The sequence below is a fragment of the Leptodactylus fuscus genome, chromosome 7 (assembly GCF_031893055.1).
Source record: "Leptodactylus fuscus isolate aLepFus1 chromosome 7, aLepFus1.hap2, whole genome shotgun sequence".
Lineage (NCBI taxonomy): Eukaryota > Metazoa > Chordata > Amphibia > Anura > Leptodactylidae > Leptodactylus > Leptodactylus fuscus.
In genome coordinates, this window is record NC_134271.1 from 51,794,513 (window position 1) to 51,815,664 (window position 21,152).

Genomic DNA, 21,152 nt, shown 5'->3' on the forward strand with positions numbered 1-21,152 from the left:
TCTACAATAGTGCACAAGGGTAACAGTTTATATTATAAAGTGCATTTTCTACATTTAGAATTGACACAGACTGCTCAAGGAAATATTTAAGGTTGAACAAACTGGTAGTGTAGTAGAAACACATTCATCAATGCCGAAAATAAGATGGAAAATGTAGGAGCCAAGAAATAAAGGCGCATTCTTTCCAAAGAGGAGTGGGCATCTGCAGTTCACACTAAGTTCAGGTACAACCATAGGAAATCAGGTTCCCATAAAACGTGGGTGGTAGCTTATTGGAATTCTTGTTAAAATGTAAAATTCTGGGCAGAAAAAATTCCTACTGTAGGCTGAGACATTGAGCTAAAGTGTAACTGTCTGCTGGGAGTATTTATTAAACCCAACCAAAAATGACACCTTCAAATTGTCATTTAAGAAAGGATACATAGATCAACAATGTGCATCTGTCAAGACTGGCAGACACCGTGACGAGAGCTGATGTGGCAGGGCCTGTCACAAGGAGGCTACGGCTGAAGTGCGCACATCTAAGGCCAGGTTTTAATGGAAACATTGAAAGGAATAGAAAAGCGCAGTGCATCTCAGGGCTTATAATGAAGTGTTTGTGACAGGGGTGATGATTGTCAATGATTATGACACCAAAGCCTCTCACCTGTTCACAGCTCAGGAATTCCTTCCAGACCCTGGAAATCCACACGTACGACTCTCCTGTATGAATTCACAGTCCTGTAAAAACATATCAGTGCAGACATTTTATTCCACAGAAGGCGATGTAGTCTTTATTTAGAGCGTGAAGCGCTTGGAATTATAGAACAGGAAAAATTTGTCAAATTGGAGTAAAATTATTCTTAGTAGCAGATTGGCATTCACTTTATTTTGGAAACCAGTCAATATTCTAATAGCACAGGTCTGTGATCACCCAAGTACTTTCTATGGTGGATACTATAATGAAATGGCAAGAGAGGCAGCGCTAGACTGGCAGACCCAGGCTCTAACCGTATAATGTGCAGTACATGCACAAATAAGATATTAATCCCCACTGCGTAACATACTGTATATAATAACACTATCCCATACAATTAAAAGGGACAGGTACTTGTTATGTAGCCAATCAACAGTAGAATCTGACTAATCTGTTAAAAATTAAATTAATTATTTCTTCATGTTAAAAAATAGAGATGACATTTAGGTAGTGGGTGCTCACGTGTTTTGGGGTGTTTTGACCTCTTATTCAAAGCTGAATACCCTAATGGTGCTATAAACATTTAAAACCAAAGCCCAACAAAGAGCAGCACTGTAGATTCCAAATATTGAGAAGACATTTGCTATCACCTCGAAAGGCACAATCAGGAAAATCTCAGAACTCGCCTTGTGTGTAGGGTTGAGCCGATCTTGAGATTTCAGGATCGATTTTAAAATCCCGATCATGAAATTTGCTTGACTGCCGACCGGAATCCAATCTTTTCCGATCCCGATCGCTCAACCCTAGTCAATGCTTCTCTATGAGAAAAGTCACTTTTAGGGATGAGACGATCTTGAGATAACCTCTGACCACGATCCCACTGGAAAAGATCAGGATCAGAATTCCGGTCGTGAAATTTACTCGATCGCCGGACGGAATCCGATCTTTTCCGATCCCAATTGCTCAACCCTACTTGTGTGTTTATCTCGCAGCTGTATCTGAAACAGTAACATAGAATGAGTTGATATTAAGTTTTATACCAAATTTAAGCACAGATTGGGATTCCTCATCAAATTATTTATAAGATAAAATGTCTCCTGTACCCCTTGCCATTAGAAAAAAATCTAATTGATTTCAAGATGGTGGCTTTCGAAATGGCTGTCACATTGGATAACACCTCTTACAGATTTGACCCATGCCCCTTTGCAACATGTTACACACAGAATAGAGTTCCCAACCACAGTTATTCCATGTATTCAGGTTTCTCCATTGCTTTGGACCATCGTGTACAATCTGTAGGTAGAACCCAAGATATTTTGTCATCAACACACAATGTCCAATACTGGATTAAAACACAGGGGGAACACACACAACACATAACATAATACACAATACATAACACAACAGTATAATAGTAAACCTTGCAGGCCAATCTGCCAAGCTAAAATTTACTAGCAATCCCTATCTGAAAACGAACACTCCTCATGGCTATCTCAAGCAACTAGCCACTAGAACATGGGAAACAGACAATTGTTCAGTTTGTGCATTTACACCATCTTACATAGCCTACAAGTGAAAATCGTTCCTAGAAACATCCCTTCTAAAAGAACTAGAAGCGTATCTTGAAGCTCCTAGGTACCAATACCAAATCTGTTGCATGGCCCTCACCTACCTTATGCTGTTTATAATACCAGTGTCTTATAAGGTGGCAATAGGTCCTTTGGACTCTTCCCAGACTCAGGCAGTTGCTACCCATCTGACAACTGGTCTAGTAATGGCAAAAGATGACGTCTAGGGTGCCAGGTACAGCTCGCCATGTTAACGCCGACTCCCTGGTGTGTGCCACAGAGAATATAAGGACATGTTTATACTGTATGTGTGTTCTGCTTTCTTTAAGACACAGCCGCCACATTCCTTCTCCGATTCTACACTGTTAAAGGCAGGAATATATGAGATACAAAACTCATAGCTAATGTATCATTTCACACAATAAAGCAAAATACAAAGAAAGTGCTTATCTGATCAACACCAAATCCCGTCAGAAAGTTGACACATTCCTCTAAACAACTTCCTGATGTCACATTGCATAGTCTCGCAGAATAGGAGAGTTAATTATCTTTGACAACTTTGCCAGATAATTTCCCATTTTCCTACACCAAACCAGGGCCCTCCTTTATACTCTCTTGTCACAGCGAATTCATCAAGTAAATCTGTGCCTATGCTAGACTGCCAAAGTGTTCCGGCATCCCAAGGGGGGTTATCTGTTTGAAATTGTTCCAACTACCTAATGACAGCGGTACTGACATTACACATAATAGGTAATGCTTTGTGTTTTTCCTTCTTTGCTTCCTTTTTAAATCCATCCTCCTGTGTGTACAATGCACAGACCATCATATAGTAATAGAGCCAGCTATCAAAAATTGCATTAGCCCCTATTCTTTACTAGGTCTCTGATCTCTGCAGTGCTAAATACACATGATGTATAGGGAATTGCATGTGATCGGGGGTGGTTTAACACATTATTGGGGCAAGGGCTAAAATTTCACAAGTCCTCCCACTTCAGTATTACAAAAATAAAAGCATTAGAATAACATGACCACTTACAATTGTAGCTCAATTGTAGTGAATACAGTTAGGATGCAATATAGCCATTTATATGGCACAACTCTGAGGCTAAGTACTGAGGACTGTTATACTCTGTGTAGGGGCCACTGGGGACTATTCTACTGATTATATACTGAGTGGCCAAAAGTCATGGGAAGGTACCAGATGTGCCATTAATAGCGGGTAGCCCCTCCGCAAGCTCTGATAACTGCAACAAGACAACAAGGCATGGACTCCACGAGGTGTTGGTAGAGTTCTGGAGGGATATTGATCCACACAGTCTGCACTGAAGCCCACAATTGGAACTGTGTGGTTGGCGCTGGGTCCATGGAGTGGATACTGGTATCCACAGCATCACATAAATGCTCTATGGGAATACGGTCGGGCGAGCGGCCAGGCCAATTGAGGGTCGTGAGGTCACTGGTGTGTACATTAACGCAGTCCTGTGCCACCAACGAGCAGTGACATGTTGCATTGTCCTGTTGGTATACAGTATCCCCATCAGGGAACTTCAACATCAGAAAGGGGTGCAGATGGTCTGCCATAAATTGCACGTATCGAGCATCGGTCATTGATCCCTGCACCCAGACAATGGGGCTCAATTGCAACCATGTAAACACAGCCCAGACCATGACGGAGCCACCTCCTGCCTAGAAAGGCCCCTGTTGGCATGCAGGATCCATGGCTTCATTGGGCATATGCCAAACTCTCACATGCCCATCAGCTCTGTACAACTGAAACCATGATTCATCAGACCATGCCACATGCCACTACTGTTCCATGGTCCATGATCCAATGACGATGGTTGTATGGGCCCATGTCAGTCTTCGAGCTCTGTGTTGCGGCATCAGCAAAGGGACACGGGTCAGGTAGACCGTTGAGAGCCCTGTACGACTGTGGAGGTGATGTGATGTCCGTTCATTGAACACTTGTGGTCGACTGGTGCGCCAGTTTATGCGGCTGCCAACATTGTCTCTGCGATATTGCAGGTCCACCCAAGACACTGTTAACCTCGGAAACCCAAATTCCTGGGTAATCTCCAAAAATCTATGCCCCTTGCACGAATTATCATCCTACGTTCAAACTCACTTTATTCGCAGCTTGCTGCCATGTTCACGAGACACCTGTCTGCATCAGACTGCTCAGATATCCTGTCGTCACTAACGCCATAGGCCGCATTGCGTCACACTGTTTGATTGTCATATCTGACACAACCAGCACTGGCACACACCTTCCCGTGACTTTTGGCGACTGAGTGTATTATGCAAACAGGCTACTTGGGACCATTGTACTGTACATACCTTCCAACTTTCCAAGGACAGAAAGAGGGACAGAATGTGCGGTGCGTTGTTCACTGTGGCAAATTTAGCTCCAACCACTTTTACATTGACTCTGCCCATTTCCATCTATTTCTCTTTGTGCCCCCACACAGTATAATGCTCCTACTGTCACCCTAACATTATATGACCCTACATTATAATGTAACCCTCCAATTGCCCCGCACAGTATAAAGTCCCTCTCCAGGTGTACACACACTTTAATGTCACTCTCCAACTACCACCAGTTTAAATCAGGACAGTTGGGAGGTATGATGCTGTGTGGAGGAGTCATTGGAAACCATGGGAAGCATTACTCAATATGTAGGGGGATCACTGAGGTGTATTGATTCTGAAAAGGTTGTGAAACACTTCTATAATACAGGAGACTCATCCCATGTACGAGACCGTGGCAGCACTGGGCAGTAGTGTCAGTGACCGACTACTTCACCCTAAGTGTAAGAAGGAGCGCTATCGGAAGTCTTTCCTCCCAGCTGCGGTTAGGGTATACAACCAACACCAATCTAAGTGGAGATCACTCCATACAGAGAACTGAAAGATCCTTAAGTTGTGATATTCCTTCTCCTATTTTTTTACCTCTACCTTTATCTTTCTATCTGTACCTACTGTCACTGTAATATCTCTACCTTGGAGGTTTTGTATTTGTATTTTGTATTATTATTGTATTATCTAAGGTGCTGTAATACCCTGAATTTCCCCATGGTGGGACTATTAAACGATTATCTTATCTTATTATTAATTTAAGGAGGTAAGTCATCAATAACAGACCAGTTGGAGCTTTGCACCTGTGGTTCAGCTAGGCAGCTGTTTGAAGGGGCTATAACATTTGCGTGAAGGCTGTGTCCCCTTCACTATTTACATCACACACACTGTTTCCTAGTGGCCATGCTTTGGAATAACACCCTTGCCACATTCACATATATGGGATGTAAAGACATCATATGGTTGCTGCAAAACAGACGGTGTTCGTTGTTAAAAGAGAAGTTGTCACAGTGCTCGCACAAGCGTCATGTCCCCTTCAAACACCAGATCAGGTATCCCAGGTGCTGATCTCCCACTGTTCTTTTATTATATTCCTGAGGATAGGTCGGAAATAAATAAAAAAACTGGACAGCCCCTTTAATTACAGAGCAGTATTACTAAGGCGGCACACAGGAGGTTTTATTAATTGAGAGTCATTTTTAATTTAATGGGGCACAGGGGAAATATTATAAATTGAGGGGACACACAGTGGCATTATTAATTTAAAAATTCACACAGGGGGTATTATTCATTGCCAGAGGATTTTTATATTATATATTTTATGATTGTGGCCAACAGCAGGATGAGAACTGTATAGTTACATAGTATGGTTGAAAAAAGACATATGTCAGTAGGTTCAAACAAGAGATGGGAAAGGGCCTGGCATTCTAACCATTTCCACAATCATAGATGCTGTTTTTCTCTAAAAATGCATCTAATCCTTTGTTGAAGTAGTCAGCTGTGACTGCTGTGGCCAGCTCCTGGGGTAGGCTATTCCACAGATTCATAGTTCTTACAGTGAAGAAGCTTTATCGCCTCTTGAGATTAAACTTTTTGCTTCAGTCGGAGGGAGTACCCCCTTGTCTTTGGGTGGGATTTTACATGGAACAACTTTTCCCAATATTTCTTGCATGGGCCATTTATATATGTATACAGGTTTATCATATCATATACAGGTTATGTATAGTTATATTAGTCTAACAACTTCTGTCATTAATAAAACCATACTGTTTTTTACCTATAATATTATATACAGTCACATAGTTATTTATAGGTGAGGATAATAATGGTCGGGTGTCTGGAAAAGTGAGAAGTCAAAGAAATTGGTGTCAACTGTTACAGTGACAGGTCATGGCTGGAAGAAGTGGTCATGACAGTCTGATCCAGAAAGAAGAGATGGGAAATGTGAACGATTATAGAGATGTCATCTGTAAGTAACTCTATGTTTTCTGCACTGTATTGACTTAAATTGTCTGCAGAACCTTGTGCACAGCTGATATACAGTCCTATGAAAAAGTTTGGGCACCCCTATTAATCTTAATCATTTTTAGTTCTAAATATTTTGGTGTTTGCAACAGCCATTTCAGTTTGATATATCTAATAACTGATGGACACAGTAATATTTCAGGATTGAAATGAGGTTTATTGTACTAACAGAAAATGCGCAATATGCATTACACCAAAATTTGACCGGTGCAAAAATATGGGCACCTCAACAGAAAAGTGACATTAATATTTAGTAGATCCTCCTTTTGCAAAGATAACAGCCTCTAGTCGCTTCCTGTAGCTTTTAATCAGTTCCTGGATCCTGGATGAAGGGATTTTGGATCATTTCTTTCTACAAAACAATTCAAGTTCAGTTAAGTTTGATGGTCGCCGAATATGGACAGCCCGCTCTCAAATGATCTGAAAACAAAGATTGTTCAACATAGTTGTTCAGGGGAAGGATACAAAACGTTGTCTCAGAGATTTAACCTGTCAGTTTCCACTGTGAGGAACATAGTAAGGAAATGGAAGACCACAGGGACAGTTCTTGTTAAGCCCAGAAGTGGCAGGCCAAGAAAAATATCAGAAAGGCAGAGAAGAAGAATGGTGAGAACAGTCAAGGACAATCCACAGACCACCTCCAAAGAGCTGCAGCATCATCTTGCTGCAGATGGTGTCACTGTGCATCGGTCAACTATACAGTGCACTTTGCACAAATAGAAGCTGTATGGGAGAGTGATGAGAAAGAAGCCGTTTCTGCACGTACGCCACAAATAGAGTTGCCTGAGGTATGAAAAAGCACATTTGGACAAGGCAGCTTCATTTTGGAAACAAAAATTGAGTTGTTTGGTTATAAAAAAAGGCGTTATGCATGGCGTCCAAAAAGAAACAGCATTCCAAGAAAAACACATGCTACCCACTGTAAAATTTGGTGGAGGTTCCATCATGCTTTGGGGCTGTGTGGCTAATGCCGGCATCGGGAATCTTGTTAAAGTTGAGAGTCGCATGGATTCCACTCAGTATCAGCAGATTCTTGAGAATAATGTTCAAGAATCAGTGACGAAGTTGAAGTTACGCTGGGGATGGATATTTCAGCAAGACAATGATCCAAAACACCGCTCCAAATCCTCAGACATTCATGCAGAGGAACAATTACAATGTTCTGGAATGGCCATCCCAGTCCCCAGACCTGAATATCATTGAACATCTGTGGGATGATTTGAAGCGGGCTGTCCATGCTCGGCGACCATCTAACTTAACTGAACTTGAATTGTTTGTCCAAAATACCTTTATCCAGGATCCAGGAACTGATTAAAAGCTACAGGAAGCCACTAGAGGCTGTTATCTTTGCAAAAAGAGGATGTACTAAATATTAATGTCACTTTTCTGTTGAGGTGCCCATACTTTTGCACCGGTCAAATTTTGATTTAATGCATATTGCACATTTTCTGTTAGTACAATAAACCTCATTTCAATCCTGAAATATTACTGTGTCCATCAGTTATTAGATATATCAAACTGAAATGGCTGTTGCAAATACCAAAATATTTAGAACTAAAAATGATTAAGATTAATAGGGGTGCCCAAACTTTTTCATAGGACTGTATACCACCATAGGATGACTGTATAGTGATAATATTGGTATATTCGGGTAGTTGGCCCACTAAGGGCCCCTTCACATGGCGTAAGCCCTCGGCTCATTCCGAGCCGTACACGCGATCGCTTCTAAACACTTCCCATTCACTTCAATGGGAACGCGCGTAAAGCCGGCTTTATGAGCGCTCCCATTGAAGTGAATGGGAAGTGTTTAGAAGCGATCGCGTGTACGGCTCGGAATGAGCCGAGTGCTTACGCCGTGTGAAGGGGCCCTTAGATGTGTTTTCACCCCATGTGCTGAACCCCTGGTAATGGCTCTGCCTTAGGATTGAACTGTCAACTCCAAACTGTCAACTGTCACCACACCAAAACCATGAATCCTGAATACAGGACTGATGCCTTTATATACCGTAATCCCTCTATATTCTTCTAGGAAGCATATGAATTGAGTACTGTCTGTTTCAATTCCCTTGTCAATGGGGAGTTTGCCAACACACTCTGACATTATCTAATCATTGTTAGACTATGTACATATAAGAGGTGAGGCTTAACCTCCTTGGTGGGTGACCATAGATGGCCAATTGCAGAGTCTCTGTTAACACTACGACTATTACCACTATGTCCACCATATATATTGGCCATATATTTCATAGCTTATATGTACGTGCTTACTGTAAGACTTTGGGTGGATACTATAAATTCATAAAATAAAAGATTTGCAGTGTATTGTTATTATTAGAGTAAGACTGTAATCTATCCCCCTCGACAGGAAACCTTCCAGTAAAAAGGCTGACCTCATACTCTGTAATGACTCTGGTCCACGCAGTGTTATCGCACTGTAACACACCCTATTGGCCTCCCTAATATGTAATGAACATTTGCTGTGTTGCTCTCACAGTTCGTGCAAAAATTATATTTGGTAAAAAAATAGCAAGACAGGCCAATCGCAGAGGGATCGCAAAACATTGACTCATGCTGTATTCCAGGCCCAAGTTAATAAGATCTGCATTTATCACAGTAAATTATGACTCATTGTTGGGATGAAAAGTGTGAAGTCTGTTTCCTACTTTCCTTCTTGTTAATAGTTACATTTTCTCAGCAGACATGGCTTCCAACAAGGTTCCTGCTAAATATTTACAAGAATTCTCGCCAAATCCTTGATGGGATTAGACATATTCTGAAAATGATGGAACTTTACATTTCCATTAGTCTTTAATATGACCAGCGCTGTTTTCCATCAGTGATTGAATGAGATTGGGTTTCGGCTTATTAGTTTTTCATCACCGCCTATTATTGGTGATCTAAGTCCAAGCTCGCAAGTAGGGAGGACTCCTAGCAGCTAAACAGCCTTAGACTTGGCTGCGAGAAGCTTATTACACGCGGGCTGTGCTCATATCATTAATTGTTTGTATAGAGGACCATAGCATCAATCCCAAAATATTGGCACGGTGAATATGACCTTATGATTATGTCACATGGGGCTTCAGTCTTAGTTTCCTTATTACTCGTGGTTTTATTTATAGCCTTTTAGTGCTTCAATATGGTGCCGGGTTAGTGGCTGCGTTTGCAGTTCAGGATTACGGAATTGAAAGAGGATCAGTCTGTTTTAGTAAATACTTATATTACACCTAAAAATTTGTTTTAGAATATCTTTCCTTAGAACTGTACTTTGTGTTGTTCCTCTCTTAGGGTAAGTTCACACGGAATATTTCAGTCAGGATTTTGAGGCCGTATCCACCTCAAAATCCTGACCAAAAAGACAGCTCCCATTGAACAAACCAGCTCCCGGAAAAAGAAGTGAGATACTCATTCTTCAGGCGGAGTTGCCTCGCGATTTGGCCTGAAGACATGCCCTCTTCCCGACTAGGCCCATTCATTGGGCCTAATCCGGAGCCGAGTGCGCAACTGGATACTGGCTTTCAGTTGGGGCTACCCGTATTTTGGCCTGGATCCTAGGTTTCAGTCAAAAATGGAAAAAAGGTCTGACTGCTTGTCCCAGCGGTGCTAACCCTCCCCAGCATTCGCCATGCTATTACAGCGGATTCCAGGTCTTTAAAGATGATGGTGGCCATAGCAATTGGGTCTCTGCTGTAATGTACACTCTGATCCGCAGGCATTGCTACTTCAAAGACCCCCACCCCATAGTATTTCCCCACCGGCCCCATACCTTTAAGGTTGCAGACCAGCTCGCACACGGTCGTATCGCAGGAGCCGACCTGTTCCTATGACAGCCAGGAGCCTACTGAAGGCTCCTAGGCCTATCATAGTGATATTACTATTGCAACTGGTCTACTACCAGCCACAATAGTAATGTACAGAAATTCCCATAGACTGCAATACACTTGAGGGTTCAAGCCCCCTAGAGGGGACTAATAAAATAGTGTCCTTGTGTCCGAAAATGCTCGGTCTACTTATAAATTGTTTTTACTGTACAGTGAATGTGGTTTTTTTCCCTCTGATTTAAATAAATGGTGATCTAAGCAATAGACATTCTCCAAAATGGTATAACTAAAAAGTACATCTGACCCTGTAAAAAAAACCCCTCTATGCATCCCCGTACAGCTGCAGGGTCACCTGTCAATGTGGCCTTGCAGCTGTTGCAAAGCTACAACTCCAATATATTAAATATTGTACCATTTTTTGCTTCATATTTTTTTCCCTATTTTCCTCCTCTAAAACCTAGGTGCGTCTTATAGTCTGGTGCATCTTATAGTCTAAAAAATACGGTATCTATCTATCTATCTACTATCTATCTATCTATCTATCTATCTATCTATCTATCTATCTATCTATCTATCTATTGAACTATGCTACAGAACGTGCAAAAAATCGGTGCATGCCATAAGAAATATTATAAATTATATTGGCTATACATCCTATAAAGCAAAAGAAGGCAGCACTCCAGGATCGATCTATCTATCTATCTATCTATCTATCTATCTATCTATCTATCTATCTATCTATCTATCCATCCATCCATCTACATATTCCATTATATATTTTTAATCAGATTAAGTCCAACCCTTCCCATCTATTTCCAAATGTTAGAATAAATTGTAAGTATGTACACATAATTCCAATTGACTTGAGAGCGAATTTCCTCCTTAAGTAATTTGCACTTGCATATCTTTTAAAGTTAATTGAAATATAGCTGTCTATAAATATAGCTCTGTGGGCTGCTGCTCAGCGCACTTCTCAGTAAGTGTAATAAATCTCACAGGCTTGCACCTAGGAAAAACGGATATTGATGTCGGCTCAAAACAATCAGAAAATTGACATGTTACCATTAATACCCATTAACATGCATCCTGGAACACTATTTACTATGACTCTCAGCCTCTTCAATCCTTAGACTTATTTACCAACTTTCAATTTTGGAGAATTAGATGAGAGGGAAGATGTATGGAGAAAAAAGAAATCAGTTCCTCTGACAAGAGTGTTTATCAAGAAGAAGCAGTTGCAGGTCTGAGATGGACTAGATTGTTTTAGGCTATGACTAGGCAACAAATGGCTTACTACAGTAAAGAACAGAATATGATGTTGTTAAGGATTTTCTTTTTTAACCAGTATAAAGTTTTTTACAAGGGTATGCCCGCAGCAGTCTGTTGGTATAGAGCCATACAAACCTAGTGTATAATATAACCATGAGCATAAACCCTAAAACTCATATGGACTTGTATCAACTGGAACTGCAAAGCACTACTGTGAAGGACCGAAAGGAATAACTGGTCCTTAACTGACTATAAAAATTAAATGTACAATATGTTGGCTGAACCCACCAGTTTCATTTTAACTAGCTGATCATGTAATGTGTATGGCTTCCTCATGATGCCCTGACCATGTAATGTGTGTGGGTTCCTCATGATGCCCTGACCATGTAATGTGTATGGCTTCCTCATGATGTCCTAACCTTGTAATGTGTACGGGTTCCTCATGATGCCCTGACCATGTAATGTGTATGTGTTTCTCATGAAGTGTGTATGGGTTCTTCATGATGCCCTAACCTTGTAATGTGTATGGGTTTCTCATGAAATGTGTATAGGTTCCTCATGATGCTTTAACCATGCATGTGTATAGGTTCCTCATGATGTTCTAACCTTGTAATGTGTATGTGTTTCTCATGAAGTGTGTATAGGTTCCACATGATGCTTTGCCCATGTATGTGTATGGGTTCTTCATGATGCCCTGACCATGTAATGTGTATTGCTTCCTCATGATTCCCTGACCATGTAATGTGTATGGGTTCCTCATAATGCCCTAACCTTGTAGTGTGTATGGGTTTCTCATGAAATGTGTATAGGTTCCTCATGATGCTTTAACCATGTATGTTTATGGGTTTCTCATGATGGGCTGTCCTTTAAATGTGTGTGGGTTCCTCATGATGCCCTGACCGTGTAATATGTATGGGTTCCTTATGATTCCCTGACCATGTAATATGTATGGGTTCCTCATGATGCTTTCCAGTGAATTTTAGGGAAGGGTATGGTCAGGCACATTGGATTTCAACGTGCTCGGTTCATTTGTTCTTGGAGAGATAAGCTGCCACGTTGGTGTTTGGCCGAAGCTCATTTTATTGAGGACACATTGAAGAGTATGGCCAAACCTGGGCAGTTTATGAAATAAATAGTTGAAACATTATTTTATGAACCCCTCAAAGAAAAGTAATATATCAGGAAGATCATGCAAGTTATAAAAACAAGGGATCCAATATTGGTGGAATTTATAGTGATAGAAGCTTCAGTCAAACCTCCGAGCAAAGTCTTCACATTTTTCCATAGTGTCAACTACTGTGCTATAACAGAGTATGAATTACATCTTGGTTCAGACCTGTTACAGGAATAAGCTGACATGCAGACTGTCCTTATCAAATGATCAGTCCAACCTCTTCAGATACATAAATGCTACTTCAGTAGCTTGCAAGCAGAGATTCTATGTTGCATGCACAGTAACACAAGTATTCTTGTCTATAAGCCAAAGATAAGATAGCGCTACTACTGAGACAAACAGAATCCTAGAATTTTGGCTACCTCTACAGGTCTTTGGTTTTTTTCTTGACGGCCAATGCAAAGTACTCTTAGATATGAGCTTGAGATACATTTTTTGTGGCAGACGGATTAGAATAATAGAGACAAAAGTAATCTTCTAGGAGCTACTTCTTGCCGGGCTCATGTAACAGAGCTTCTTTGTAGCAATCTATATATACAGCTGTGTCTACTGGATTGTGCCCAAGGGGTTGTACATCATAGTTTGCTAAATTTTAATCATGCTAATGTTTGCATTTGTGTAGAGTTCACATGTCCCACAAAGCTCTTAATCCTCAGTTTGCAATGCTAGGCAGAATGCCCAGACTCACTTGGGTCCTCCCTTGCAAATGGCACTTGTTCTATTCACTGCTACAGCGGGTAACACATTTATATATCAGATAAGAGCGCAGCCAGGAGAACTGCCCCATTAGGCTATAAGCCTCTACCTTGGTAATATTGGTAATTCGTTACAAATCAAAATGGAATTTCCTTTTCTATACTGGGGATCTGGATAATCAGATCATAGTTCTGGATAGCAATACAGCAGAAACTGGCGCTCTCATCTACTTTGTCTGCTTTAAGAACTTTAGGAGTTTAGTATCATAGTGTTTTTTACACTCTGAAGCCTCAATACATTATACATCAAAATATATCGGGGGTCATCATTTAGAATTCTCCGGATTGTGTTCTCGGCAGGTTACTAAATAAGTTAGATTTACCCGGGCAATCCTATGCCATATGCTATAAATATCTGACTGCTGCTCACCAGCAATCGATTTACAAGTTTACCAAGTCCAATATACATGCTTATGCAAAGGTATATCTAGGTGAGGCAACCAGGGCATATATACCTGGGGTGCTAGTTTTCAGATGAGGTGACAAGGACAATGTTTTCAGTCTAACATATGCAGTTACAATAGGCTGAGCACAGTAATGGACAAAGTTTAGGACCAGTTTCACTGCTATTAGCTTCACAGGATTGACACAATATGAAATACCAATAAAGTGTTGACAATAAGACGTTCTGATCTCATAGGGGTCTAGGTTCATCCATCTCTTTTTACATACACCTGGTCATCTGGTCATGTGCCATCTTCACTACACATTGGATGAGTCTAAGGAACAAAAGAAATGAAACCCCCCTTGTGTAGCCTGTTCCAACTTTTACATAACCACAGACATCGAAGCTAAAGATGTTACTGTTCTGATGTAACATTTATTAATTATTAACCCCTGTGAACTAGATGCTCTTATCTCAGTTCAACCTTACAAGAAAAACACTGTGAACATGTTGGTGGTATAACAAAATAAAGCATGATGGGAATTTATTGTATTTTTAGAATTCGCAAACTTTGGTTATAATAATTCGGGGTTCCGATGGAAGTATTTACATAAATTTTAGTGTTTTTGTGGAAGACTTAGTGCACATTCTTTTGTTGAGGAGACTTCCCAAGTGACAGACATTGAATAACCTCACGGAGTACCATAAGGGTAAGTTCACACTGGTTTTTTTTTTATCAGAACCTGAGGCACAGGCCGCCTCAGGTTCCGATCCAAAAACCCGGTAGCCATGACTGAAAGCCGGTGCACTGCACTGGCATCCAGCCATGCACTCTACTCTGGATTAAGCCCAATGAATGGGTCTAGTCCAGAGGAGAGTATATTTTCAGGTCGATTCGTGAGGCGACTGAAGAATGAGCATCTGGCTTCTTTTTTCCGGCTGCCGAAAAAAAGACCTGAGCGGCTCCCATTAATTTCAATGGGAGCCGTCTTTTTGGTCAGGGTTTTGAGGTGGATACGGTCTCAAAACCCTGACCAAAAAACTCCGTGTGAACTTACCCTTACCTAGTCTTGGCTCTAGCCGAATGGTAAGATTGCAGTCAGTTTTATACCTGCTTTACCTCAAGTAAATGGTGAGTTGTTACATTGTTGAACATTGTCTTCTAAATCCTTTATGTATTGGGTGTCAACTATCCTCGAAAATGGCAGGTGTGACCGCACCATGGGTGTACAGTACAACCAATTTGCACATGGATTAAAGGCTTATTTTTAAACAGGAAAAGGAAGGAGAGACCAGGGGAACCAAGGCAGTGATCCGTGTAGACAGTATACTTTTTTTTTTCTTAATTTTTAACATTTTGATCCCACTACCATCCATTTTTGTCTGTCTGAAAAAAACATTTAAGACCAAGGCCCCACGTTTTGGAAAAGCTGCTTTTTTGTTGTAGATTTTGCTGCCTTTTTTTAGCCAATACCAGGAGTGGTTCCAAAAGGAATTCCCTTCTATTTAGTCCACTTTTGGCTTTGGAAAAATCTGCAATAAAAAAAGCTGTTTTGCCACAACATGGGGCCTTGGCCTAAGGTTAGTTACACATGAAAGTGTGCTCGCTCCAGGCTCTGACTCAATGAATAGAAGCTGTAGAACAGGATAAGAATAGGACCTGTCCTTAGTTTTGTGGCCCAGAAACTGATCCTTGTAATATATGGGAAAAACCCAGATAGCACACTGAACTACCCCACAGTCCTCTGCAAGGGGCCTAACTCATATTGATATTAGCTGCTATAAAGCACATGTGGGTCTGTGCAGACTACACGTGAAGGAGGTGTGTACTTATTACTGTATATGGCAGCCCCCTTCCCTAACTGTATTACGGGTGCTGTTCACCAATGGACCAATTAATTATTACAAATGTCTAGTATTTACACATAGCAAAAGCTTGAAAGGGGCCTCGAGACAATAATGCAAATAATTGTGGTTTATATTGAGCCATCATCTATGACTTTGGTTAGTACATTGAAAATTCACCAGTGGTTTGTGGTCTAAATTGTAAAACTACTAAAAAATCTGTTGGTGGTCTGGGATGTTGTATTTTTTAAAGGGAGCATATATCTAGATTTTTTTTCTTGCTAACGTAAGCTACATATTGAAGTGTATTTTTTTCTTAATCTTTTTTTAAATTTATGATTGTATATATTTTTTTTTCATTTTCTGTACAAGACAATAGGGGCAGTTATCTTTAGGGGGAAGTGAAGTTACTTATTTAGATTTGTAAAAATGTTTCACTTTTAATTGTCTACAAACTCAAAACCCCTTTGAAGCCTTTAGTAATAGAGAGGGTCACACTGGCCCATCAAGGTACGAGAAGATTTTCCAATGGGCCCAATTTCTAACACAGTAATGAGACCCAACGGTTCAGCAGAAGACAACCCCATTTGGTACTAACTTCGAAGCTAATCATTTGCCACTACATCTATCTATTTCTTGTGAAGTGAGTCACAGACAGCCTATCAGATCTCATTGATGATATGCCCTGTATATATGATAGTAATGATGCAGTCACTAGTGGGCATGTAGATAGAGCATGGTCCGCAACGCTGGTCACTGACAACTGGTGCCTGGACGGATAGAAAGAAATGATTTTTGAGCAACAAAGAAATGGGTGAATTTGTGATGTTTTTCTTAGATGTCTATACAAAGCCATCCTTTAACTTGACTTTATACAGCGTGATAACTTGCTGCAGCATAATATTTTTTCATAAAAGTCAACAAAAGTCATTGAAAGGGTAGCAGTGTTGTTAACGATTTAAAAGGGTTTTCTAGGCTTAATTATGTATCGGCAGGAGTCCCACAACCAGGACCTCCGCCGATCAGCTGTTTAAAAACTGAATGCTGTGGCCTCTTTATTATATATCAAGCACAGTTATATAGCAGCCGTGCTTGTTATTGCAGCTCATCTTATTCAATGAGGTGCAAACACTCCATGTGACTGATGAACGGGGTATCACATGGCCTGTGAATTGTATACAAAATTGCTCAGGGAGTCCTTCCACCGCTTCAACTTACTGATCTGCCCAGGTGTCAGAACCTCGCTGATCTTCAGTTAATGACCCATCTTAAGGATATATTATCAGTTATTAAGTCCCCCAAAACAGTTTAAAGTGTATTTAATGTATAAAAAACATCTACAACGGTACAGAATATTCTCCTAAAGATCCTTGATCTCTCCTACATTATGTATCTATATCGGCTTATTTGAAACAAAAGGGCACAATTTACGGAATATTCAGAATTTAGAGCTGATAGTCAGGGGCTTGTAATAGCATTGTGACTGACAGTAATGTAGAGGTAAAGTGCAGTCCAGAATTCCATATTGAATGCTGCATCAGTAGCGCTCATCCTGGAATTGACAGTATTGAAGTAAAAAGGTTTGAAGTATTGAAGGATGAGCGACCTGATACAAAGTACTTTGGAGACAATAGCTTTTAATTGCATGCAATCCATAAATTACCATTTCCTCTCATTATTACAGGGGCTGCCATTTGTACCAAATGATTTTTTCTAGAGGATTTTAGAACAGAAATCCTATTTATTGAACCAAAAGACACACTCGCTGTACACACACAAAGGCAAAAGAGTACAACTTTGTTTCTAAAGGAAAATAATGTATAGTGTTATGGTTGCTTAAGTATCCATACATTACCCATAGTCAATAACCGGGTTATCATTGCTTTGACTGGAGTATCTACTGTTTGACTATGCCGTTTAAAGGGATATTTACTAGCATTACCTGAGCATCTTTTTATTGCCTGAAAAATGTAAGAATGTCTCTTCAACCCCTTGCTGACATCAGTGACTCTTATGGTGGATTTTGGTTATTTAAATAGTGTGCCCACTCAGAAGTACAGCGTCTGTCATAACCGCCGGGTCTCTACTATTTTACACAGCGGAGACCTCGTGGTAATGCTGGTGATCAGCGTTCTCTCTGAAGGGCATTTTCTTGTTTTATGGCCCTCGATACCCACTTCATGCCCCTCCAGTGCCAATCCCCACCACTCCTGCACCTTGTCTTGTTACAAGACAAATTACAACTTTATCTTGTACCACAAAAAAAAGAAGCCTCACACAGCTCTTTACAGGGAAGTATAAAAAAAGTTTCAGTTTTTTATAAAGGTATTAAAGCATGAAAAAAACTTTGGCATTGCAGTGATCGTGCTGACCCAAAGAATATGTCATTTTTAACACGCAGTGACCGCTGTAAAAACAAAACCGATAAGAAAATGGCACAATTGAAGTTTTTCGCTAATTCCAACCCATTCTAATTGTTTTTCTAGCATATATGTCTTGCTCGGGTTTTATGGTATAAAAATAAGGGTCAAAAAAGTTGAGTGCGACCTGAGAAAAGGTTATCAGGGAACTAGGGAAACACAGGTGGAAGTGTGTAGGAGGGGAGAGGGCACTGAGGGTGTATCCAGGTTGTGGATTGTGAGCAAATAGGGAATGGAGGAATCTGCCTTTCTTGATATTTTACTCATGGATCTCTGCTTCTTCCCAGGCCTGACTCTGCTTTGGCTCCAGGGGGTGCTGCACATTAAATCCTGACACTGAACAACTTCATATACTGATGTTACTCAGCGCCCAAACATCGATTACAGTAGGAGGTTGGAAGCAAAAGCAGAGGCTAGACTGGACAGGAGCAGAGATCAGTAAGATATCGACCTTTATGTGTCACTGTGTGGGGGGGCAATGAAGGAGGAAATATACTATATGGACTAATAAAGAAGGCAATATACAGTACAGTCATAGCCAAAAGTTTTGAGACACATTTTGACAGCACTCATGGTACCTTTTCATCACCTTTTCTTCTCTGGACAATAATTCTTCCAGAAGCCACTTCTCTCTAAGTATAACATCAAGAAGAGACTGCTATTCCGCAAGACTGTAGAGGACTGGGGTAATGTTATTTTCTCTGATGAAGCCTTCTTCAAACTGTTTGGAAAATCCTGGGGTTTTATATACTGCTAGAAAGCCAACAGTACGCTGAATTTGCTGTACTGTCTGGGGGGCGTTCCTTACTGCCCAGTCATGATACTAAGCTGTGAGGAACACAGCCCAGTACTAGTCTATGGATGACTACTGTCGGGGGGAGGGGGCTGGGTGATCGGTAGATGGTAAGGAACACCCCCCCAGACAGTACAGAGCTACAGACAGAACTGTCAGGAGGGGCGTTCCTCACAGCCTGGCTAGACTGTCAGGAATGCCCTTCTGACGATGAAGACCTACTGCTAATGGCACCGATAGCTCTTTCTCCGGGGCACATAACAAGAAAGCCAACAGTGCATTGAATTCTTTCTGTTATCAATTCTATCTGCTAACTTTCACCCTGGGTATCACTTTTTCCATGCCGAGGGTAAAATCCCCTGCAACTCTATGGCAAAATCTCCATATAATACAAATGGATTTTGTTGCAGATTCTAAATGAAATTTCACCAAAATCTGCAACTGATTTTTTATAGGTAATGTAGCTCTAACCTTACTGAGGTTTACTTCCCTAAAAAGATTCTGATACCATAGGGCCGGGTAAAGTCTTTCCCTTTGTAAAGGGTCATTAACACATAACATTATCCTGTCCGTAGGCCTAAAGAATGCTTATCTACATATCATATTTCCAAGTCACCCATTTACCATTTGTGCTATTTGTTAGCAAATCTACTGCATATATTTGCTCATCTCTGCCTTTCCTGAAGAAAGTATCCCTTTTAGTGTTATCAAATGAAGCCCGGAAGAGAAGGCCCCAAGACTGCTGACAACAGCACTGTGCTGAGACGTCTAGTTGACCCAGTCCATTGGGGAGATATTTGCAAGCTCCTGAGCTTTAGCGCTGAATTTCAATGAATTAGCCTATGCTCAATTATTTAATTTATGTGGAAGGCTTTTATGTCAATTCATTAATTAAGCTTTGCTTTTTTTCTACAGACAGTATTAGGATATGAGGAAAGAAAATATCTACCATATGGAATAAGTCAAATTGACATCTCAACCAGTATATCTTACCTACTTGTTTTTAATTTCTAGTACGAGGCAGGGCTTATCTGCACCACAGAGGCTGACCATGTGGCCCCTACAGAGAGGGGCTGTAGACCAGATTGACTTGCATCTGTTATTTTATTGGCTGGTAAGAACCTATCCAAGATCCACAGATCCTAAAAGAGAGGTGTGTGGAATTAACTCAAGAATTATGCAAAGGATATGGGGGAAAAATTAGCACCAAGTCCTCCGGTTCCAAGGATGTGGTTTTCTTGGCTATCGTATTTCTTAATTTACCTCTGTTCTACAACTCCATTGGCTATCTATTTTCTTGGATAGGGTAATACATTCTTACATAGGGGCGGACCATGCACTAATAAGCGTGGAAGTCGCTAACATTGAAGCTTAGACAAATATTGTAGTTGAGTATTTTCTTGTACAGTCCTCCATGAATTCTGCTCTACATCCTTGACAGCTTGCATGGTCTATTGAGCATTACAGGTGATAGCTGAACAAGTTGTTTTTCTGATGCACAAAAGCAATGAGAATCCAAGTTACCTTTTCTTTACTGTGAATTATTAACTGGGAAGAAACAGGTCACTTATTCTTGTGGCTTTGATGTGACTGATTTTAGCAGCTTTTTAACTATTGGAGATTATCCCATAACTTTTCAGTTGAAAATCCCTCAAATAATTATTTAGAACCACAAAGAACCTTCAAACTTATTGGGGAAATGTACCAAGACTGGCGTCTCACCCCTCAGTCTTGCTTTCTCCCGATTTGGACACTTTATTAGGAGGCTTAAGCTTTTTATCTCTTGCCCTCTGTGCACCAGAAACTCATATCTATGCCAAATAGAAGCAGTTCTGGTAATAAATTCCATCTATCATATTAGGATTAGTTATAAAGAAATTATGTAATCCAATTGCAGATTGTAAGATATCACTGTATCATTTACTGTACTTAGCACAAGTTTTATGAGGTCCTTGAGAGAATGGAGTTTAGCAAGGGTTTGTGCTGGAAATAAGAAGCATACCTGTAATAACCAGGCCCCAAAGTAACATTAATAAGAGGTCCATTTACCTACCATGTGCCATTTATTG